The sequence below is a fragment of the Pelobates fuscus genome, chromosome 6, assembly GCF_036172605.1.
Source record: "Pelobates fuscus isolate aPelFus1 chromosome 6, aPelFus1.pri, whole genome shotgun sequence".
NCBI classification, from domain to species: domain Eukaryota; kingdom Metazoa; phylum Chordata; class Amphibia; order Anura; family Pelobatidae; genus Pelobates; species Pelobates fuscus.
In genome coordinates, this window is record NC_086322.1 from 105,870,250 (window position 1) to 105,896,064 (window position 25,815).

Genomic DNA, 25,815 nt, shown 5'->3' on the forward strand with positions numbered 1-25,815 from the left:
ATTCTACTAAATCATTCTGCAGCATCTTGGTGAAACATTTATCAATTTCACTCTCCAGAAAAAAAAAAAGAAAAAAAAAGAGTATAAACCACAAACTTATAAAATCCAGGATTTCAGGGGTAATGCAGCGTAAAACAATGTTAGAATTGCCACTCGCTTCCCATCCTAATATATCCCTTCATATATTTATTTTGTATCATTACACATACAATATCCTGATATCCAAAGGACATGAAATCAGGCAACTAATCAATGAAATCTTCTAACACACAAAAACACACACACAGAGAAACACAACACACACACACACACTCTCTCCCTCCCTCCCTCTTTCCTGTAATTCAAATAACATGAAATCAGGCAGCTAATCAATGAGATTCTCAACTGTGTAGACTGCAAATCTCAAAATGCTAAGCCAGTGATAGGGATCTGGCCTAACGAGCACTAGCGGTGGTTTCAGTCCACAGCTGCTGAAGTGCCAGACTGCTATTGCTCAAGGTAGAGTGCTCAATTTAACACTTTCACTGCCACAAGTGTGTATGCAGTCCGCCATGCATTATTAAAGAGGCAGAACATTAGAGCCTGCCGATAAAATATATCACTCTGTTATTTCTATTAACACACTAAGGCAATTGCATAAAAAGCTTTTGTACCTAGCGTAAGTGCTTTATCTGCCCCTTTTCAGCATTTGCATCTTACGGCAAGGCACAATTCAAGCGTTCAAGCAGGAAATGTGATGGCATTGGCCATAAAAAACTGTATATAAATAAATAAAACAGGTTTCTTTTATTTTCTCAATGGATTACTGCCAATTATACTCTGACCCCATCTTTACATGCTCGTCCTTCACTATCACCCTGTTGTTCTGTAGGTAGAGTACACATGGAGAGAATCATACGGTCTTTGTCTGCAGGATTCCATAGCCATGCGTTAATCTGGAATGTTTAAATTCCAACATGGACTAATTCAGGATAGGGTTTTTATTTTTTACGTATGTCCAGAGGGGAAAATACAGAGTTAATAAAGAGCAGATGAAAAAAAAAAAAAAAAAAAAAAACAACTGAAAAAAACCCCATATACCATCATTGTGAATTAAATGTAATCTGTGAAGTTTAGAAGCTAGTTTTCATAGTGCCTGTAACATGATTAGTGTGTATGAATGTGTGACTGCATTTAACATGCTCTAACATTATGTGAGAATGAACAAAAGTGTATTTATCATTTTACACACCCTATGATAAATGCATATTTGTATCAATTAATACAATATATGTAAACACAAACTATAATATATATGATTCACATGCACACATAATGTATATACAGAAGTACACACATACATTCATATACAGAGAGGGGGTGAGTGACACACATACACACACTACAGGTATATGCAAATTAGATGAGTACACATTTTACCTAACACAAATAGCACACACATATTGCCTGACATACTTCCTGTGCATTGGTTAAATCAAGCAGACAAAATAAATGTTGATTTAACTTCAGGACTATTTAGACACTATTTATCAGACTAAATGAATACTTGTCACACGGTTCTCTGCCTGGCTTTAAAAAAAAAAAAAAAAAATCATTTTAAAGTTTAGAGAACAAAAGGTTTATTTTTAAGAATGAAAATCTTGGCTCACATCAACTCTAGACGTGAATCTGCTTTCAATTACAGAAAGTATTTCCACTCCAGTGCAAAGGGGATCAGATCTTCAGCAACACAATCTCCCAGCAATGCATTTGATTATATTAAACCTTGGAGAACCCCAAATTACTTTGTGGCACAACAATGTATCTGCACATACTGTCAATTAGGCACACACTCCACAACAAGACATGGGGAGGCTGTGCACACGAAAAGGACCATCTAATGCCACATGCAATCCTTTATTTAGCCATATTACCTGCTGTCTGCTCTCCTAGATTAACAACTCATTTAATGTCTGCTACAGCACCCAATGGGTGAGATGTGGGTGAAATGAATAGGTGGGACTGCATAAAGCCCTTCATCTTGCTCCTAGTAGAGGGACTGATAGGTGCAATAGAGGGGGCTGCTTTACATATAGTCGTGCAGAATCTTATTTATTTTTTTACAATACACTAAAAAAGGATGTGAACATACACCTACCAGGTGTAATAAGACATACTGCCATGGCTCTCCATCAGACCAGACTCAGGATCGCGGCTGAGAGTGGTGAGAGTTACAGCCACCACATACAGTAAGAATTCCCCCCATCCCCCTCCTTTGCTCCAGCTTGTTGAATATATCTAAATATATACATATGGATTTGTTTTTCTATAGAACGTTTATAAAAAAAAGGCTCTGCATTCCTTAACAAAGACAGGCAGGTTGGAAGACCTGCACATTGAACAGATCCCACAAACAATTCATTACCCAGAGCTGTGTCAGGGCAGGTTAGCTAGTTCATAGATTCCAAGAGCATCACACATACAGCTCACACACACACAAACACAAACACACACATTAACAAAAACAACAACATCTCTTTACCTCGTTGGAATTCTTTCGCTATGTTCTTTCTCAAGGGTTAAAAAGCCACCTCATTTCAGATGCTAATGGTGTTAGTGTGCAGATTATAAGACATAAAAGCCTCCTCCCATTCCAAACAGCAGCAGCAGCAGCAGACCAAGGAAGGATGCAGTGAGCAGTGAGGATGGAGATTCAGATGCACACTTCTTGGGGTTGACTGGTGTAGGTGGGGTAAAGAGACTTGTGCCTGTGCTTGAGTATGGCAGGGCTGTTTTAGGGCATCCCTTTCCCGGCTGTTGCTTGATCCTTCTGCCTGTGTGTTAGGTAGAGGCAGAGCTCAGCCTGTGCAAGTTGAACCAGTCTATAATGTATCACGTTACAGAGTCTGGCTTTCTCTTCAAGCACATAGCAGCAATCAGACACGATAGGCTGAGGCTCCTCTGTTTACACCCAGGCAGAGGGAGGGGCAGAGCCTGTCTGATTTTAACCCCTACTTGCTCACTACCTTGCCAGTCTAGCTCTTATAGGTGTGTGAAGCTAACAAAAATTGCAATGTACAGTGTGTTAGATCAGTGTTACTTGATTGCATATATGTGTGGAACTGTTACCAAAGGCTGTATACAGTGTTTCAAATCACTGCATCCAAACCTTTTTCCACTCAGTACTTCTAACTACAAACTTTCAAGTCTCAAGTATGATTAATAACAATGTTTCCTAAAAAATATCATCATCTTATGTTTCTGAAACATAAGGATCAGCAAAGTATCCCTGACCACAGCACATGGGGGGCGTAGATGGCTCTGGCTGTGAATCTGAGTATCTTTGCGTATTATGTTTGCAGCACTGAAGTGGTTAAGTACAGTAAAGATGGCCTTTTTGGGTTTTATTAAGTTAGGATGCCCATGAAAAACAAAACGTGCAATTTGTCTTTAGAAAATAAGTAAATGCTTGCTTTATTTTTAATAGCTGGTTGTAATTTCTAATTAAAACTGTAGATTGTAACATATTTTTTTTTTAAATATGCATTTTTTTTTGCAACAAATACATAAATATATGTCAGAGGCTGTGTTTACAGGTTTGTTATGAAATACATATATTTAATTTTTAGCCATCGCAATATATATTTTATTATTTCCTGTCCTAGTATCTGTAAAAGGCTATATTTTGGGAAGGTGGATTTATAGAGCACTATTTATTGAGGATTATCTCACGAAAACGATTTAAAATGCCTATGTAATGCCAAGACCTCATTTACAAGGACCCTAATAAAAAGCCAGGCAAATAAAAAATGTTCCTGTCTTATCTGGTGGTGACAGTGGTAGAGTGTTTACTGTTTTGGAATAACTGGACATTACATTTTTTCTTATTTACTTTGGATCAGCCGTAACATCTGGAACAGGTGAAATGTTGAATTTGATATATTTGAGACTTTCCTTGAATCTATATTATGTTACTAAGTCTCAGCTGGAACTTTTTTTTTTATTATACCCAGTGGCCAAACTGTGGAAATGGAAACAGAAATAGCCAGCACACAAACTTCCCATATGCTTGCTATAAATATTTTGCCAAATTACCACATTACGTATTGTGCTGTGATCCAAAATATGGGCCAGTACTGCAGTAGTGAACAACTACTGGAGGTTTTAAAGGATCCCACAACACACAATCAACATTTTACATTAGCAAGGTTGAAACTTTTGTCATCTGCTGTGAGATCCTATTAAACTTGAAGGGCTAATTCACATCTAGGTGAGCTGGACCATTTATCTCTGGATCAAGGTAAAAAAAGGACACAAACTTACCCTGATTCTCATATATGGTTGTCCTTTGATGCCTAATAGAAAATCGAGCTATATGTTGGGTTACCAGTTTTCTATTCGAAAAATGATTGCTATGGTAAAGAATATATCAAAGCTTTAATTTCTGAAGGCACGAAAAGGCTCAAAGAGTATGCTCATTTGCTCAATGAAAAAATGGACATTATAGCTTTAAAACAAGACATATTGAAAATAACATTTAGCAAGCGTTTAGTAAAAAACCTTGTTTTAAAATTAAGCACTTTAGAATTGATACATAACATATGCAAAATCTTCAATTTCCTACATTATTGCTGAGACATTTTTTGCAAATAGCATGAATCTCCTTTGAAAAACCATTAGCTAGGGCTTAGGAAGGGTTCCACAAAACTATATATGCCTTCCCAAAGCTAGTAATCACACAATGGATACAAAGCAACAGGATCTAGTTGTATGATAACTCCATGTCCTGTTTCTGAATATGTCCCCCTGGACATATGTATGTCCCTTGGTACTCATTAAGATAAACTTATTGGTAATATTAATTCTAAATATTAACTGTTATTGGGACTGCTCAGAGGTAATTCAAAGTCTAATAAATTACTACTTCAAAATCCAAAACATACCGACTTACAAGAACATGATATCATTAAACTGTATATAAATTGGATGAATGCAAGAAAAATTTCTCTGTGTCGTAATTTTTTTTTTTTTTTACTTCCTTTCAAATCTGGTGAGATATATAGGTCAAATTCAGTGCAAGGATTAGGAAGCATAGCCGTACACTAGAATATCGAAATATAACGCTGTTGTTTTTTTACCTCTGTTTTAACAAGTTTGAGAATTTAGGGAGCCAGGCAAAGTACCACTTGTTAAAAAAAGAAAGGACCAAAAACCTTTTCATCTACTGATTAGAGGCTTTCAGATGACACATAGAATTCAGAAAATCCAAGAGGGAGAAAGAAGACAGCAGCGCTCACAGTAATTTTCAAAACACCAAAATTCGCTTTGACACACCGCAGATTAATATGTAAATAAATATATATTCACTTATCACACACAATATGCCACTTTATTGATACCACTGTAAGCAATCGCCCACATTGCCATTATCAAAGGGCGTTGCTTTGGGACATAGAAAGAACTGACGCAGACTGCAATAGTTGTACCTCTTTTTCTAACCACCTCCATGTACCAGTGATGGGAAAAGGGATCAACCCAACCATCAATCAATAGGACAACAACCTGATTAATGACATCAAAAGGCTTTATTCAGGTTTTTTTTTTAAATCTGTTGAGCCCACTGTTCTGCGGCTAGCAGTTACAAGTTACAATTAAGTATGATTTTGTAGGAGATTTGGATGCCAGTGTTGGGGATTCTGCAAACACAAGTATCACAGGTTCCATTCATAAACTAATTGCTGGCATGAGTTATACTCCAAAAATACCTATCCTGCTTGGAACTCACTGATGACAAAGGAACAAGATTTTTTTAGACAAATATATATTCCTTCAGATGCTAACTGTGCCACTCTGTTTGTCATACTTCCTATGATGCCCTGACTCTCTCTACACAATCTTCTTCAATAAACAACCATCAAGGTTGCAATAGAGGACCAGACAATTCTTCAAGTCCTCCAAACAATAGTAATTGACCATCATGGCTTCTGATAGTTATGGAGGTCCTACATGAAACAACTCTAGACTTGAAGTAAACCAACAGCTACAAGATATATCTTCAAAGAACAGACCCACAGTCTGATTTGGTTCTTAGTGTTTATGGGACTGTTCAAAAAGGGAAACCCATTGTAAAACCTATTATTCAATTCTTATCGGTAAAGGTGAAGAAACGTTAATACCAAACACACTTAAGTCACCCAATAGGTTTTCACACAGTTGTGACTGCATCGGTACTAGTGTAATATACAGAAACGCTCCTTTTAAATGTTGGAGTTATTTGTAATATGTACTTGCAATGACCACCGCAGGCGTTCTCTTTCTAATATAGAGAATAAAATAAATGAATCTGTCCTGAGACACAGCTATACGCTTTCTATACAGCCCCTTTCAATGAGTATGCATTGCCATCGTTTGATAGAAGTTTATTCCGCATATGATATAGGTTTCCCAAATGCCAGGACCACTATAGATAATGTTTCTTGATGCCAGTAGTGATCGTGTCACCGCTTCCTAAAATAGCTTCTAATAAGCACTGTGCCTCAGGTATTTGATTAGCCTGTAGGCTGCTCTATCTCTTAGATTTTACCTAATAAACTGGTGCTTGTTTTAACTTGCAGATCCAGTTCATACTGTCTTCAAGGAACCTTTACCCAGCCGAATGTAAATGCAGATTCTAAACATAACACTGCCTTGTCGTAGTAGAGCATGTTTAACAGTCATACATTTCTGTGAGAAAATACCTTGGCTTAACTGAAGGTACCTGCAATTACTGTGTTTTAATTTGGTTAGGGGGAAGGTATTTTCCTATGCACTGATGCTGTTGATAATACCTTGACTAGTCCTCTGAGCAGGATATTGATGTGAGAGGAACAAGGAAGTAAAGAGAACAAGAGAATTGCTTTCCTCAGGCTGTGGAAAACTATCACAGATAATTCAACTAACTTAACCATTTATGTGTCAAATCTGAAACATTATTCTCTGTGGTGATAAGAATAAACAAAATAACAGATATATGTTTTTCGCATGAATGCTTCTGTGTATTGCACTAACTGTTGTATTCATTTTATATGAAAGAAGCTAGATTTGTAATATACAGCTCCAGATAATCCTGACTTATTCACAGGTCTCAAGCCCAGATGACATCAGTCTTCCATCAATAGCACAGCTAGAATATTATGTCCAATTTTGACACCTATTTCTCTATTGCAAGTTTTAGCCAGATATATATAAAAGATCCGGTTTCAACTGAATAATGCATGACTAGCAAAACCTTAACTCATCTAATACTATCAATTGATTAATTTTATGTATTAACCCCTAAGGAACCAATTGCATGTATCCTTGTTATGGGAAATTGATGCATGCAAACTCTATGCAAGGACAGGGTGGTGAGGGGGCGGGGGAGGGCAATTGCCCCCTTCATCTGCTGATTAAAATAAAGGAAGGTGTCTCGGCAGAATTTTGTACAGAGCCCTTGATAACTCAGCACTTTGTGGTTTGGGCTTGGACTGTTGGCCTGCAATCTCAATGCTTTCTGGGCCTGGACTGAGATATTTCATGGGATACTGCAGTATCTGAGAATGCCAGACTATGATGAGTACGTGAATGGTAGCCTTGGAGGTATTTGCAGGTGCACCACTTGTCACTGGTGGCAGTGGATTTACAGGAAACAGCATCAGTGTCTTTTACGCATGTACAGAGCTCTGTGAATGCGCACTCATGCTGCACAGGTCATACTGAACGAGGTTGCAGGAATATATGATGTCACACATTGAAATTACAGTCAAACTCATATAACGCATGCTCTATAAGAGTAGGATTTCTGAGGGCTTTTTTTGCAAAAAGGACATTCATGTACACTTGCCTCTCAGTCTTACTTGCTCAGTCTCACTTACCTAACTTCTCCTCCTCTGCCCTGTGCCAACTTGGAATGTTTGTGTATTCAGTGCTGACAGCTCAACAGAGCCCTTGCTAATATGGGTTTAGGACCCATAATATTCCAATAACACAGAACATCACTGGTTTTGATTGGGTTGAAAAGTACCTTTGCAAAAATTACAAACAGATCAACTCCCACGTGAATGATCAGATGCGTCTGATGTGAATGCTACATCTGAATCCTGCAGCAGACATCAACATACACCAGCATCGACCAAAAAGGCGCATGCTGTGTTTGGCACCCTTTAAAACAATGCTGACATCACCAGTAGATACGTTATAGTGGACTCTGTACTTTTTTCTTTTTTTCCTGGAAGTGCTGCAAAACTTTAGTGAGTGAATTTTGCCGATCACTTTATTGACAGATACTGATGTGCCAGGATGCTCTCAACTTCTCTCAAGAAGTACACTCAAAATCAATAATACTCTATTTCTTATTCTCGTTCATTCACATATCAATTCATTCTGGTTTATCATATTGCTCCTATCACCGCCTAGGACTTTACCATTGGAGAAGAGATAAACTCTTATTAATTCCAAGTATCTCTCTGTGAGCCTCTAGTCAGAGTCTGAACAATGTGAGGTCATACTCATAAGTATGTTTAGAATTATTATTCTGTCTCTGAAACATCTCTCCATCTTGCCCTTCACATGATTCACATATATACTATATGACAAGGATATTGTTTCACATAAGTGCTCTCTCTTTATATGTATTATTGCTTTAAAAAAAAAAAAAAAAGAAATAGAGCAACTGTTGACATGATTTCTGGGGATAAGGAAATGGTAATAAAATACGCATTAATAAAGTAGTTCATGTATAGAACAAAGGGCTTCACATAATAATATGCTATGTAAGAATTTATTTTTTAAGTAAATAATTGGCAATGTGGTAAATAAACAAATCAATGTTCACATATAGAAAATTACAGCTATGAATACAAATATAAATGTGGGCAAAGGAGCAATTTTATGAAAGCTAAAGAAAGAAAGCCATGAAAAACCAAGATGTTAATTTGTAGGGCAATGCCTAGAAGTCTGACTTTACTATACCAAAGAGAAAAAGAAAAATAGTATATGCCTAGATGAACTAAAAAATAGGCTATAAAGTTCTCAAGGAAGTCCAGAAGGACCATAATGATGGGAATGTACGATATAGTCTCAAAGGGGTTTAGTCACTAAACAAGAAATTTAAAAATGAAATCTGTTAAAGATGGCAAAATTTTGAAAATGTTGAAAAGCAAACTTAACTCTGTTTCATTCTAAGGACTTCATTATCAATTTTCAATTTATCCAAATTCCCAATTTAGTACATAATAAGCAAGTTGTAATTCTTTTTTTTTACAGTAGATACAGCGGTTTAATTAATAAAATTGGATCTAAGGAGAAGGGCCTAGCACATTTCAAGGTTTTTGGTGAACATATCAAATGTATGTGGGTGTGAGAACTGTTATAATTTTTCTATATAGGCCCACACTTTGCCATTCACTGGTGAATTCCTGGTTTAGCAAATAATCCCCCGATCTAGTCTAAAGGCTTTAAAAGAGAGAATATTCAAGCGAATGCATGGATCCAGATAGTACATGGTGTAAGAAGACATCACTTTCATGTTGTAGCTAATAATAAGGTAGCAAAGAACAGAATGTAATGATTTTCCCGCTTTCGTAGAGCCCTTTACTTCCTAAGTAGTCTCAGAAAGCTTTTGCACAGTTTTGAATTTTAACCGATTCGGTATTTGATTAATGCTATCTATCTAGACCAAGAGCTGCACAGCGGGGGATAGCGTGCATGCAGTCTCTGAGACATTTAATGCTCCAACAGGAAAATGGAAATAGCATACGGATCAAGCACTTTTTACATCTTGTTTAAAGTTGGGGTTCTAGTTATCATATAACTTCAGGGCTTTTTTTTTTTCTTTTCCATAGAGATTTATTTCTGACTTCTGAATAAAATCCAAGCACCACTCATGTATACCTTGCAGGAAAGAACCAGCAGGTGCCATCACTTTTATAAACACAGAACACAGGTGTGAGACTGTCATGTTACACTCATCACAAGCCCCATTCATAGATGTGGCTGGCTGCAATTAGTTCTCTAGTAATTTGGCAAATGCATGTAGAAAACGGAAATAGAATTCCAACATGAATTGCCAGTTGTGCTTGTTGACAATGTCAGTGCATTTATTTGCAACCAAAATGGACACAAGGGCAGAATGCCAACAACTTCATGTGGCAAATAAATCACAATGTCCATGCAATCTGTAGCCATCAGAGTTCACCGCAATGTATAGGTAAAGCTGGAAAAGTGCCTAGTCCAATTTGACAGAATTCCTGCTGAAACTGAAAGATCTTTGCTTCTTCGAAGAATTTTGAGAAGCAGAACTGCCAGTCATCTTTTAAATCTTGAGAGTGGTGATTGACAGATTTGCTTCCCAAGTGGTTCTGCTGTGTCGTGAATGATTAAATTCTACCCACAAGCTTCCCACTTCTTGTTGGCCCAGGTTACTCAACAGAACAAAACGACAACTGTCTTGTTCTCTTTATTGGGACTTAAAAGTTTACATAGCAAGGAAGCAACTTATTAAAGAAAGAATTAAAAAAACAAAACACAACTGCTGTTATAAGATTGAATGTCCAAACATGGAGCATCTCATAGTCACTTGACAACTGATCTTCCTTATTTCTATAGAAATGAAAATATGTTTTGTAATGCAAGAGTGATAGATTTAGAATTACAAAGCTACAATATAGTTTGCATTTTATTTTTAACAATAAGAGACAATGACATTGTCGCTGTTTAATCCCTTAGCGACCAGACTGTTTTTCAATTTTCTTACCGATAAGTTTCAGGGCTGTTTTACATTTCTGCGGTGTTTGTGTTTAGCTGTAATTTTCCTCTTACTCATTTACTGTACCAACACATATTATATACCGGTTTTCTCACAATTAAATGGTCTTTCTAAAGATACCATTATTTTCAGCATATCATATCATTTTCTATAACAAACATTATAAAATATGATGAAAAAATTAAAAATACCACACTTTTTCTAACTTTAACCCCCAAACTCTGTTACGCATCTACAACCGCCAAAAAACACCCATGCTAAATAGTTTCTAAATTTTGTCCTGAGTTTAGAAATAACCAATGTTAACATGTTCTTAGGTTTTTTTTTTTTTTTGCAAGTCATAGGGCTATAAGTAGGACATTGCGGTTTCAAAATATATATTTTTAAAATGTATCAATAGTGACATTGTAACAATGTTTTCTGTCATAAATTGTTGAATCGCACCTCACATGTACATATTTTTTTTAGAAAACTCAGGGTATTTAAAGTTAGCATTCATATTTGTTTGTTTGTGTTAAAAATGCAAAAAACTATTATAAAGCTAACTTTGGCAAATGTTTGTGACTAAGTGGCTACTAAAAAAGACTGAACATGCCCTATTTGCAATACCTTGGGTTATCTTCTTTTGCAAATCGTATGCCATCATAAGGGTAATTCACATTTCTGGGCGGCCCCCCTCCCAGGCTAAAGGTAAGAAGGGAGGGGGGATATTATCAATTCTTCCTAATTTTTTATTTTTTTTTATTTTATTAATATATAGATCTGCCCATCCAACAGACAAGCTGTCCAAACATATTCACACACCAGCACCCTCACTCACACACACACACACACACACACAGTGCACCCCTGAAACTCACAGCACCCTCACTCACACTCACACAGTGCACCCCTGACACTCACAGCACCCTCACTCACACACACACACAGTGCAGCCCTTACACTCGCACACACACAGTGCACCCCTGACACTCACAGCATCCTCACACACACACACTGCACCCCTGACACTCACAGCACCCTTGCACACACACACACACACTGCATCCTCACACGCACATAGCACCCTCACTCAAGCACAGCACCCTCACACACACTACAACCCACATACACACACACATCACCCTAACACACACAGCACACTCACACACACACACACACACACACACACACACACTGCACCCCTGACATTCACAGCACCCCCACACATACACTGCACCCCTGACACTCACAGCACCCTCACACACACACACACTGCACGGCCATTGGGATGCATGCAGTTGATCTGCAGGTAGGGTTTGATATAATCTTTCTATTTAAATTAATTTTGTACTGTATGAAAAACACAAGATACAGTTGCTTTAAAATGGCAAACATTGCACATTAAAAGTCATGGAGAATAAAAATGTATGTTAGACCTTTGATATAATTAATATATACAGTCGTTATCTTAACTGAATCATTTTCTGTATATTACATGTTATCACAATATTGTTCAGGCTGTAAGTATCACACACATTTATGTACATGGCTAAACATAAAACAGCTGTGTAACTGGGAACTCTGTCAATGCACTATCCTAATATTTAATTCTCTTGTAAATTCTTTTATTTTTAATGCTCAGCGCTGTTAATATTGCAGTAAACACTGTATGTGTAAACAACTTATTTCTGCTAAAGCTGTTGATCATGAAACTTGTATAAATAAATGTAACCATATAAAGAGTTCTTTATCTAATCCGATTCCCAATGAGTGAAAAACCCAATTCACTCCTCAATTGATTATCATCATACAGCTTTTACTTTCCTATAACAGTACTCTCTTTATACATCCTCAGTAAAATATCCCTTACGTGTCTTTGTTTAAAAACTGAATATCTGGTGCTAGCCAAAAATTATTTATTTAGCCCCAAAAGACAGTGTTTTCATTTAATGTGACATGTCTATTTTTGTGCTCATGATTTTTAAGTTAGCTTGTAATTTTATTGTATGGATCCCAGAAATGTCATGGTACTGTATAAATAATAAATAAAAGGAAGAAAAACAAATTTTCAGTGACTATTGTACGTGTCCCAAGTGTCACATTTATGTTAATTACCCCCCTCCCTTCCATTGCCAGGTGGGTTTTGTTATTGCTGTGGAAGTCCATGCAAAAAGAGTTAATTGGATTACATGGCTAATTAGACACTGAATGGGTTGAAGGGGTGTATTTACTACCCTTTGATGTTTAATAAACTAGGCCATATCCTTGCTAAATATATCCGAGCAGCCGCTATGTTTGCATAAAAAGGAATTTCAGCTTCTATAAATGTTTTCAATAAAATATATTGTATTAATTATCTCAGAAGTAAAGAGCATGTTTTGTTTTTATACACACAATACAAATATGTCAAGACAAATAGCTTAAGTTTCCAAAACCACCAATCCTTAAAAATGTTTGTCATTGTCACATGGAAATGCTTGTAAGAAATACGGATTGAAACTTGTTTCACTGGATAAACATAAGGAAACATATGACTTCCATGGACTCTAGAAGCTAAAGTGACCACTCAATCTTCCTTTAAACAAAGGGTTGCCACCTGCATAGTAAGTCAACTTTTGCCCAACCTGAGGCTGCTTTTGTCATATAATGAGACAGATTGAAATCAGACAGACATTCTTGTATTGTTGATTTAAACTAATGGGTCTGTTGTGTTTGTCTCAGTGGCAATATTGTTTTGCTTAAAGGAGATGATCTGATTTTGTGGAAGTGTATATGTTAGTTAAATTTCATGATCGGAGAGATTAGAACCTGCAATACCTTAGGGTCACGAGATCAGTTTTCAAGATGGAAGTTCAAACTTATAATGTCCTTAAGATTAGAAAAAGCGCGATAGGCAATATATATATATATAAAACAGACTATATATGAAAGCCAACTAAATATAGTTTACTGTTTGAAATATGCACCAATATACCTGTCTAAAATGATTCTATAAAAGAAACCCAAAAAAACAAACAGAAAAGTGCAGTTTCCAGTGCAATTTAGATACATGCACAACCTATATCACTATTATATCGAACATTCAATTATAAATGGATTCTCTATTTTGCTGGACAACATTCGTGCATATTAAGGCTTAAGATAAGACAAATGCCCTTGTTTAATTTGTATGCTGGCAGTTATTCAGTTTTCGCAAATAAAAAAAAATGTACTGCAGGCAAAGTGCATGAGAAAGCAGTCTCTTAAAGTCTACTGCAAATAATATGATATTTAAAAGGAACCTATAATCCCAAAATAGCCATAGTTTTTTGGGACGTTAGGTTATCTTCTTTTCATTCTTGTTTGGTATTAAAAATTGAAAGTTGAGATTTGGATTACTTACCTTGTTTACAGCAGCAGGACTACTCCACTGCAGTTGCGTCTCTGCCTTCGATGAGGTCAGCTGACATATTGCGAGATGTGCTCCAATGAAGTGCTTCTCATAGAGAAGCAATTACTTGGAAGAAGGCATGCACAGCCAAATGCTGTGCTTCTCCAGTCAAATGTTGCCTCTAGTAGAAGCACCTCTAGTGGCTGTCAAGATGATAGCCACTAGACATGTATAACCTGAAAATCACAAATGATCCCCTTGCTACTAGGCATTTAAAGGACCTCTACAGTCACCCAGATTAAGTCATTGCAGTGGCCCTGTCTTTTTAATCCTGACATTTTGTAGATACTGTAATGTTTACATTGCAGGGTTAAAAAGACAAGACCACTGCAACCAGACAACTTCATTGAAATGACTTGGTCTGGGTGACTTCAGAGGCCCTTTAAATGCTTAGTAGCAAGGGGGTCATTTGTGACTTTCCGGTTACGAACACATGGGGTGTGCCAGGAGAGCCCAATCACAAATGCTGGGTCAAGCTAATCTCTTTGTTCACCAATTCAAACTTTTTGGGCACTTCTCCATTATTTTAGTTAGCGTATGCTACTTGAAGAAAATCAGTCGTGTGTATCTCTGTAAACACCTGGTTATCACTAGAGTAAAACGTTTAGGGTTATTCACTAAATTGAGAGTTGTTGGGAATTAAAAGTGAGTTCAAAATTAATTTTAAATGTAAGACTTGAGTAGCCAAACTGGAAGCAAAGTTGGCTGGTGGAATTTTTCCTGTTTGGCTATCTTGGCCATTTTTTAAAGTTCATTTTGAAAAAAAAAAAAAAAAAAAGCTGATTTAGTAAAATTATTCAACTAAGTTAAAATGCACAGCTTGATTATTTCAGTCTAAAATTTGCAATTCCGTTTTCAATTTACTACAATGTGTTGTTTACTGAATAACCCTATATGCCCAAGCCGTCCATTCATGCTCGTTATTAGGCTTTATATCAATATTATCTATTTTGTCTAGGACAAAAGCTCTTCTAAGCCACAAACAGTCACGAGGTATGCAAAATACAGGGCAGCATTGATTTTAATTTTGTAGTACTGCAGAATGCTTTTACCTTAAGCATCCAAAGTTAAAGGTGAGATTTGTTACCACATATCTAGCCTGTATTAATCAGGCTAAAATGCTTTCATAAAGGCTAAAATGTATGTGACACTGCTACACTATATACAATCAAATCATTTAACATAACTGCCTGTTGATTTTGTGCACTGAATTAATATTTAAGGGCTTTATTTACCAAAGAGTGAGTTGTGATGCCATTTCAACTTAAGTACAAAAAAAAAAAAGTCAGAACTTTTTAAAGAATATTGTGCCCCCCCCCCCCCCATTTTTCCAACTACATTGCCCGTTGTGGATTGTTCATAATTCACTGTGGTGTATAAAATGCTGGGGAGGAAGGAATCTGGCCCTTCAGTGTGCAGCATGGCATTTTCATCTAATATTCAATGTAATTGTAAAAACCCAAACCTAAAAACACAGAGGTTACTAAGTCAATTTCGCAGTAAGATCTAAGCCAGACTATTCATAAATAATGAGAAGTAAGTTTGCTACTAATAGCTGGGTTAAAACAAGGCTTCTGCAACATGTCAGTGGCCAGAAATATTAATTTGCTGTGGTTTAAGATGCACACAAGTACTGCAGTGTACTTGGATATTTGTTTCAAGTGTTCGTTAAATGCTACTGTTTGCTGCAGTCATATCTAAAGTGTAATAGTCTCAAACCATTTATAGTGTAATGCTCCATACGGCTAGGTTCCAAACATAGAGAGGAAATGACTCCTTCTGTAACAATATGTTTTGAGGGCCACCGAGTGAAGTGGACTTCCACTGATTGGGGATTTGGATGTGCACATTAACCACATAAGTGCCAGTATCCTTTTAGGCTGACATCACAATCTAAATTTGAAAGGCCATGTTCTGGCATTGAACATCCCACTTACATTGAATAGGGTTCTGCTGAAAAAAATGCTCACACCATTTATAGACTTGTTTCCATGGTTGTCAGTGAAATGTAGCCACTTTAGCATTTGCCATTTTTTGACTTGGACATACTCCAAGAAAGAGAAGTTTGTTTTTTTCCATTTCCAATTAATTGCCATAGCAACTCTACCAGTATACTATAAAATGTTCACTCAGTACATGTGGACTTCACCTGTGATCATCTAATTGAGTTGCCCTAAGCCGTTTGGACACTGATTTGCCAAGGTATTTATTAAAAACTACATATATCTATATACATCTCTCTTCTATATATATGTTAATCTTATAAGAGCAGGCGTTAGTTTGCTAGGATAGGTCTTGCCAAAACAAAATCCGTACATTGACTTTCTGGCTGGCTTATGCAATTTATGATCATATTATGCAACTAAACCCCAAGTAAACCCCAACTCTCTCAGATGACAAGACAGCTACAATCTCTAATCTAACTCTCTATCTACTCATTGATAGGCATTAGTGTTTCATTACACTTTACTATACATGCCATGTATTTATATTGTAAGTAACATATATTGAGAGCTTGCAGTCATAAACATGTCTTTTTCACCTTTTTACCTGGATACCTACATGAGAGAAGCATTAATTTTATATAAATAGTGACAGGCAGTCATTTTGACCATCAAGTGTGGAAACTGGGCAGCAAATAGCACTTAGTGGTCTCTATGAAATTCAATAAGGGATAAGGTTTGCAGTTGCTAATTACCATTTGCTAAACATTAAACTATATAGCACGGAAACTGCCGGTAGTCGCTAACATTAGCACTAGTCATTTTAGCAATTAGCAACTTGTCAGTAAAAGTTAATGACAACTTTAAAAACAAACCCTTTGTCAGCACTGGGTTAAGACAGATAAGAGTTGATGGGGTTCTCGAAGAGAATGTTTCAACTTCTCTTGCCACAATCATTATCTTTTACTGCAGAATATTGGAGTGGTTACATATATATGTTATATCAGCTCTCTTGGAACCCTGATCAGATTGGTTCTGCAGGCTCAACACAATGATGATGGCAAGAATTATCACTGGTCTTTTAGGGATTAATCCGTTTTTTTTCTGTATGCTATCTTTTAGAACAATCCTAAGTACTGCATAATATAATTTAGAAAATTGTTCTTTATGAACAAAAGAGTTGCATTGCATTGTTGCATTCAAATTGTTAAATAAACATGGCGGTCAGTCTGCACAGCCTGGGCAAAAATGCAAGCAGAAAATAAATCTGTCACACTGGCGAATTTGCTAGATGCTTTCGAAGATTATAAAAAACCCTCAATGCCAGTTGTGAGATTGTGTAAACTCATCTGTTTAAGAAAACACACTTCTCAAACTTACAAACATTTATTACAGTTGACACACATGACAAATGACAAAACAGTGAGTCTATTAAATGCTGCTAGATGTATCACCTGCTCCCAGAACAGCCCCGGTACTGTGCGCACTAGGTAGAATATAAACACAGCACCTTGTACATCTAATGCCTTAAGTACAACGCCACACCTCTCCCATATGGTTACCAAACACCGCTTTACAACACAATGCCACCTTGTACTTTTCAAGACAGTATGACAATTAGCATTCTTTGCCCTGAGCTATTTGCTCAAGTGATGGGATTTGTTTATACAGAGTTTTCTGTAGAAAAAAATAAAAAAAAATAAAAAAAAATTATAGGCCGAAAAAGTCTAGCAGTTGCTGGAATGCATGACACAAATACGTTTGTTATCATCAGTGAAAATGAAACAGGACAGCTGTTTAGAGGGATTACAGACAGGCCATTCCAATCTTTTGCATTAAACTGGTGTAATCATATACATAATTATCAGGATGCTTGAATGAAACGTGCTTTGAGGCCGTGGTTCAGGTAAAGCATCTCTAGAAAATAGCCTTGAATATTTTTCTGTAAATATGTCAAGTCTTTTTCTGCAGTATAAGGATATACAGAGACATTTCTGAGAACTGTGTTTTCCGAGCAAAATGCTGTAACACGCCGTGAATATGTTTTAATTAAGACCTTATGTGTTGTCAAATCATTGTACATTTGCAGAACTGTTTTTCACAGATAGCTGCTTAATGCTGTCATTACATAGTGATCTTCAGCGCTGTATCGTTTGTTCGCTGCTTCGACTGACAAGCTGCAGTAAACTTGTACAATTTAACACATGCCTTTTCTTTCTAACTAGTGCTAGGAATGTTGGTGAAAGTTACATGTGTTATTGCTGCTGTGCAGAATTTATTTGTAATTTATGGTGGATTTGTGGCTTCTTTTTTTCTAATTTTACTAATGAATCCTTTAAGTGGTTTTCTTCACAGTCTCTGAGTTGAAAAATTGGTATCGTGGGAGAAAAATGAAGCCCTGGTTGAGGCCTCCTCCCCCAAAAAACACATTTTAACTCTTAACCTTGCTTTGTCTGATATACGTATTTTTTAAAAGCAAAACCATTTCCTTTTTTTTGTAGGATTTCACCCATTCTTCTCCATCTTTGGGAACGAGGATGTTAAAGGTCCTCAGATTTGTGGAGGATTAAATAAACAGTTGAAAGGCTGGTTCAAATTGTATGTTAAGTGAAAAATCATATGTCGAGTCTCTATGTCACTGGACTATGACATGATTCCTAATTGTTATTTAGTTAAAGGAGATAGACTTCTGTAAGTACATGAGTTCTGATAGTGTGTGATTAGTGGTGAATAGCTCTGTTCCTCTTTGATGTTCAGAGATTATCATTCAAAAGTCCATAGCATCACCTAGAAAGTGGTTAGAAATACTCAGACAATATTAGTTCTTCCAAAGTTTTACTATTGAGGTGAATTGCAGAGAATGACATGACACAGGTTTATTTATTTAACAACATGAATGGATACTTGGGTTACTCTGTTGTTCATGGACAGTTCTCAATCACTTGTGAGGGAAAAAACAACACACTGGTTTAAGGAAACTGTACGCTGTACTTTCCCTCACAAGTCAGACCGAGATAAACCTTAGTGGAGAAACCTATAAATGTTAACTGGTGGATTAAAAGCCAAGCAATATGAGAACAGATGTTCCAAAACAGGTCTAGAAAACATTTAATAACAATAGAAAATGTATCTACTTATGAAGACATTGGGATTTAGAGTTGTAGCGTCTAATGCCAAAAGCAACTAAATAATTAGGATAAAACCAGCTATTAACCAACAATGATTTATTACATCTCTACACTTGAAAAATGACTGCAAATATATTGCTGAAATTCAGTCACAAAGAGGCTAAACACGTTGGCACCTTTTGTCACGTCTTGACATGTCTTCTGTTGTGAGGCATTAAACTAGAAATGTCACCTCACATTAGCACTGACATGAATCTCTGTGCAGAGATTTTGTACAAAGGCAGCTTGTTGCTGGGTCTACTATTGCTGATTTTAAGAGCCAGAAAAGTAAGATATCTACACAGACACACAACAAAAGACAAGAGCAGCATAGTGTTGATATCCTGCAACAGTAATGACTGGAGTTATTTGTTTTTATCAAACCTGATACAAGGGGAGTTTATTCATCACGGGGTGATGGAACCAAATCTCGACTTCTGCACAGTAGCACTCGTTCAAACATAACTTACTGAATATCTCCACCGGGGATGAGTGGTTACATATAGTACATCTGATCTATCAGACTTATCTGCTAAAACTACAAGGCCTCCAACATTAGAGACATTGTTTTCCATTTGTGTTACTTTCCAAGAGAGATTTAGACAAATAACTTCAGCTATCCCAACATGGCGCACCTTTAAATACAAATAACCAGTGGTCCTTAAACTTTTTTTGACAGGGTCCCAAATGATGTGGATTTCATTTGCTTGACAACCCATTCCGAAATGCAATGTGAATTATACCTTACAAAACATAGCCAAATGTATTTAACAGGCTTTTTTTCCCCACAGTGTAATGGGACTCTGCTGCATTGGGAGGATAGAAGAGCTATGGAAAGACATTTTTTTAGCTCTTTCTTTTGAGACATGATGAGAATTTGATGTCCATGTTTCAACCAGTTGGGATCCACCAGCACAGGGATCTATATTTGAGCAAAGACCTAGTGAGTAGAACAAACTGTAATAGACAATCAAGTGAAGCTAAACATACTTCACATGTGTATAACTTTATGATGGACTACCCAGGTGTGCCTCTTTTCTCTGAGTACAGAATAGAGAACCAGTGAGCTCTGCAGCAATAGCTTTCACAAATAAAAGTAAATGTATTTTTAAAGTAGTATGCATTAATTACTATTAGCATTGTTACTATTATTTATATATTCCACAGTGATTGACAGTTATAGAATGGGGATATTAGAGAAAATTGTAAATTACATACAGAATGTAACCGAGACAAGAAGTGAAGAAGGACCTGCTCAAATGAGCTCACAATCTATGAGGAAGGGGTACAAGAGAAATAATAGCATGGCAGAGAGGAGGAGGGACTAACAGATATGATGCCTGCTCTCTTCCAAACGTGTTCTTGAAAAGCCCTTCCATGGGATGATCATCACTCGTAGGCAAAGTGTAATATATGTTTTGTAACATATTTTGTATTCATGTTAGAGATTAGTAGTAAGTATCATAACATTTCAATTGTGGGAAATATTTGAAAAGGAATAGTAGTGTGTCAGATGATGAAATCTATTTTTACAAGTTTCCTTATTTTCAATGAAAAAATGAACACTATCAAGATTGTGAGAAGCATATAAGAATTATAATCTTGACTCAGGAATAGTAGCCTATGTTAACCTAATCAGTGATTCCACAGTTTTTTTTTCTATATTTATCTAATTCAATAAACATGCCTTTATTTTAAAGGAACACTATAGTCACTAAAACAACTTTAGCTAAATGAAGCAGTTTTGGTGTACAGATCGTGCCCCTGTAGTTGCACTGCTAAATTTTCTACCATTTAGGATTGCTTTCATGTGACTTACACAGCCTTCCTAAATACTTCCTGTAAAGTAAGATCTAATGTTTACACATGTCTGTTTAATTTAGAATGTATTATCTTCTGCACTGTTTTCTATCCCTGCATTAGCCTACTGTGTGTTATTAAAGTTCAATTTACAGAGCATGAGATAAAAATTCCTAAAGCAAGTTAACATCTGCTTAAAAATGAAACCATATTTGTTTCATGCAGGTTTTGTGAGTTACAGGCAGACGAGTTGCGGCTACAGCAGCATAAACAAAATCAAAAGAATTTAACTCCTAAATGGCAGAATTGAGCAGTGAGACTTTAAAGGCTTGATCAATACATTTAAAAAAACTTAATTAAATTAAATATGTTTTCAAAACTCTAGTGTCCCTTTAATTACAAGTTTTTATTTATATTTTAATATTTGCGTTTCCTTGTGTGACCTATTTTAGGTTATAACCATGTAAGTGTATGGTCTGTTATTGTGTCAATGTAAGAAATGTTAGAGCCAAAAAACTATCCTTATGTCTTACTTTATGTGTGTGTGTGTATATATACAGAGGCAACCACAGATGCAAAATAAAAATATAATATATACAATTATCAGTATTATTTTGTTTTAATTTTTATGTGCAGGAAAATGATGTGTCAAGTTTTATACATAGATAGCTGTTTATAAATGATCTATTTATTGGTAGAATATAAAATCTCAAAATCTGATTTCTGATCCTAAACTGTAATTGTTTCTGAAATATATAGGTTTAACATGTTGCCATTTTAATGTGCTTCTTGCCACACCATGATCTTTTCTCATTTACTATAATTCTCCAAGCAATTATCTAGACCAGTGGTTCCCAACCCAGTCCTCAAGTACCCCCTAACAGTCCAGGGTTTATGGATTACCCAGTTGTGTCTAAGTTGTTTTTAGATAAGAAAAAAATACTCAAGACAACAGGGTAATTCCTAAATCATGTACTGGTAGAGGGTACTTGAGGACTAGGTAGGTAACCCCTGATCTTGACCCTTATTGCAGTTACTTTTCAACATCTACTATAACGTCACCTTGTCCTATACATGTCACTATATAAATATACATATTGCAAACAATCTACTAAATTCTGAATATGGTCCAGGTAAACAAAATATACCATAACCAAATTTCAACAGTGCAATTCTCATATTTAAGGCAAATCCAGTTAAACTTTGTTTGTTTCAGTGGAATGAGCATATTTAATTTGGTACCATCCAGTGCTTGCTTTCAAATGTTTATTTCTCACATGTAAATATTGAAATATAAAATATATTTTTTCTGTAATTATGATTCATCTGAATTGTGTAAATCTTGGTTGACCTAAATTTGCAGGTTGATAGTGGCCCATTTTATTGATTCTGGGCATTTGGTCAAGTTTTTCCATAACTCGGTTCTGGATTTCAGCTGTTCGTTTGCATCATGAAAGGCGTAAATCTGGTCTACATTCCAGGTAATTTGGAACCTTTATTGAAAAGTCTAGACATTGATAAAGCTTGTTAACAGTGTCCGGGTTTTGCAGTTCGAAAGCCGCCGGATGATTCAGAATTATTTTTGGTAATCAGTAACATAGACATTTGGACTTTGAAAATAACCCCATCTGTGTTTCTAGTTCTCCAGCAAAAGACAGATATGCTATTTGTAACTCTTATTCACCTTCTGTTTGTGAGACTTTAGGTCACAGGCTGGATTGTAGCAGTGCCCAGACAATAAAAAGTGTGCCAACTGTATGTAATTTATGTTGACAATATAGGAATACCTCTAAATATCATGTATGTACAATATTGGTGACGACTGGGTTAACATAAAAAGCAATCTTTCTTCTCTTGCCCTTAAGGACATTGTTTGGACAGCTCTGACCTAACTGCTAATCATAGTAATCATATGCTTATAATCTTTGACTTTGCAATGATATTTATACACACTGCAGTGTCCTCTCTACACAACTCAAGGTAAGTGAAATTCATTCACTGTATAGTAGGTCTGAATGACTCAATTTCCCCAACAGATGCAAAATAAACAAATTAGTACAAACAGCATTGTCGCTCTTCTAGACTTCCCACCCACATCTCTGTAGGTTCCCTTGGCAACGCATGCTATTTTAATCATAGTTTTTCATCCAGAGACACAGGTTAGGACCTAAAATGAAGCATTGATCAATACATCATCTATCTATCTATCTATCTATCTATCTATCTATCTATCTATCTATCCATCCATCTATCTACATGGTTATACAGAGTGGTTTTCTTCAATAACAGCAGATCAGCATTTCCCCTAACAGTATATAAGTATATTATTTTCTCATTTTCAAACCTCTGTCCTTTTTAATGCACACCCGAGCAGTTACTTAGTGATCTTTTGACTGCAGAGCGCAGACTTTCCTGACTTTCTCTGCTTGACTTAAGCCAGCAATATTATTATTTCGCTTCCAGAAGCACCAAAGTCGACAGGTTCCCTACCTTATAAAAGGTCATCAATTTTTTATTTTTATTTAGGCCGAAAGCCTGACTGCAAAATGCAGCTGAAAACCATCTACGTCAAAGCATTGAGGAAGTGAAGTCATAAGAGCATCTAATGTATTTAGGGAACGTTGGTACGAATTACTGGCAGGCACATAGAATGTTCCCCAGGAATAAGCAGCTTGTTTGGATAAGAGACTTCCTCTTGTGGTGTTGTTCTATTCCTTTGTCATGGCAGTTGGTTTTGTTCAGCTGTGGTAATGGATCTGTAGATGACTGACCACCTGTTTCAGTTCTGTGCTATTACTATGCAAGCTGTAATGCTATGTGAGGTTTCTTTTTCCTTTGTTTTTATTTATTTATTTTGCTACGCCATGAAAATTATAGGTGACTGATGTAGGACCTTTTGTAACAAGTGAGAAAGGATTGGCGCGTGTGTGTTTCAAATCTGCTATATATTTTTTTATGTAGGAGGAAAACTGCATGACTTATTGTTCCCACGCTGCAGAATGCTGGTAATATAAACTACATTAACTAAATGGAACTTAGTGAGCTGGTGGAAAGACATAAATGTTAAAGGAGAAATAAAAATTATTTTTGAAATTTATGTATCGCAGCCCACTTTTAATATTGCTTAGCTCACAGATTGCCAGCATAGAAAACGTCTTTCTGTGTTATATATGTGGTTGAATAATGAATGTGAAGACTTAGATTTTGGTTTGTACAAGGCTTGGAGATTTGTTTCGTTCTGAACTGCAATCTGTCTGAATTTGGTCCAAAATCCCAAACTTTGAGCTGAACTGTAACTGAATCATGAACCAAACTTAACACATACTGCCTGAGCACGTTCGTTTTTATTTGCGACTCTGAATTCTGCCCATGGAGTCAAAAAAGTGCTGGGAAAAATATGACTGATGGCTAGGGTACAACCATGAAATATTGACTTTTTCACAGATCAAGTGATCGCTTGATTTGTAAATCAAATGTAGGGAAAATGCGCCTACCAGTGCACTGGGAAAGAGTAGATGATGTACTAATTATTGTGGTGAACAGAACTCAAGACAAGCTTAACTGCGCGATAACTAAAACACAAGAGTATCATGAATATGGCCTTCTCATGAACTGAGAACTCCCACTTAAATTCCAATGGGAAGCTTATTATAGAAAACATCTCAATCCAAATTCTGTTTTATGGGGCAGAGAACGAAAATCTTGTGACGAAGGTGTACATTAGTAAATATAAAATGAACGAATGGCACTTGTCTGTGTCCATCAGTTTTTCTCTGTAACCCTGCATGGAAATCCCACACAGCACCTGGCAGCTGCTTCTAGTCCATGACTTTGAGTTGGCATAGCTAAACGGGCAGAAAACAGTTGCCTGCACAACTGATGCCAGTGTTTCTTCCACCCTGGAGACCCGATGTCTCTTTCCTATCACATTAACTGCCTGCGACTGGCCCAATCAATGTCTCTTATGTCTACCACCTTCATCCACAGAAGAACCCTTTCACTGCCATTCAGACATTCTCTCTGTTGTACATAAAGCTGTTCATATTGTTTGTAAAAGTCTATAATGATTATAGGACTGCTTCGTAGCACCGGTATCAGCTTCTTGGCACAGAATGGGTTACAAATTAGCATTAATATACATGGAAGCAAGTGAGCAAAGCTTCCTTCGGAGCATTTTACTAATGTTTTGACATATGTGAACCAGAAAAACATGGGAGTAGCAGGTGTTTTTTTTTTTCTCCCTAATCAGATGTCTTCTACTTCACAAACAACAACAAAAAATTTAATTTCTCCTGAATTTTAAACATTTCCATTTCTAAACTATGTCTCATCCTAATATTATACGCCGCTGCTATGTGTATTAGGCAGAGAGATCGTTTTTAATGCTGGAGAAGAGCCTAGATTTGACACACTTCTCTCTACTCATATCAATTCTTTTTAACAAATTACCAATACGTTTGTTTCAAGGACGTGCTGAATACAAACAGATTACAGAGATGTCAGGCATCTGCAAAAAAAACCAAAAAACCTTTTGAAGAGACAGAAGCAAATGTATCTATTTTTATATATTACGAAAGGCAAATATATGCTGTAAGTAAAAAAAAATAAAAAAGCAATTTGATTGATTTGCAGAGAAAACCTTATTTGTGTCAATATACAGTAGTCGCGTGTCCCAGTAATATAGGGGTTAAATATACATTTTCCCATATCAAGATATAGCCTATTTTGAGA

At 36.3% G+C, this 25,815-nt stretch overlaps 1 protein-coding gene across 7 annotated transcripts in view; it reads right to left on the bottom strand.

The window, feature by feature from the left end:
- TENM3 (teneurin transmembrane protein 3) overlaps positions 1 to 25,815 on the bottom strand; it is an 836,163-nt gene that overhangs the window by 362,442 nt on the left and 447,906 nt on the right. Inside the window, exon 1 of one of the 7 annotated variants that reach the window (XM_063458152.1) lies at positions 2,522 to 2,896. The exons of the other annotated variants lie outside the window; for them this stretch is intronic. The gene's annotated coding sequence lies outside the window, so the exon portion shown is untranslated. Of the gene's footprint in view, positions 1 to 2,521; positions 2,897 to 25,815 lie in introns of those variants that run through there. 7 annotated transcript variants of the gene reach the window in all.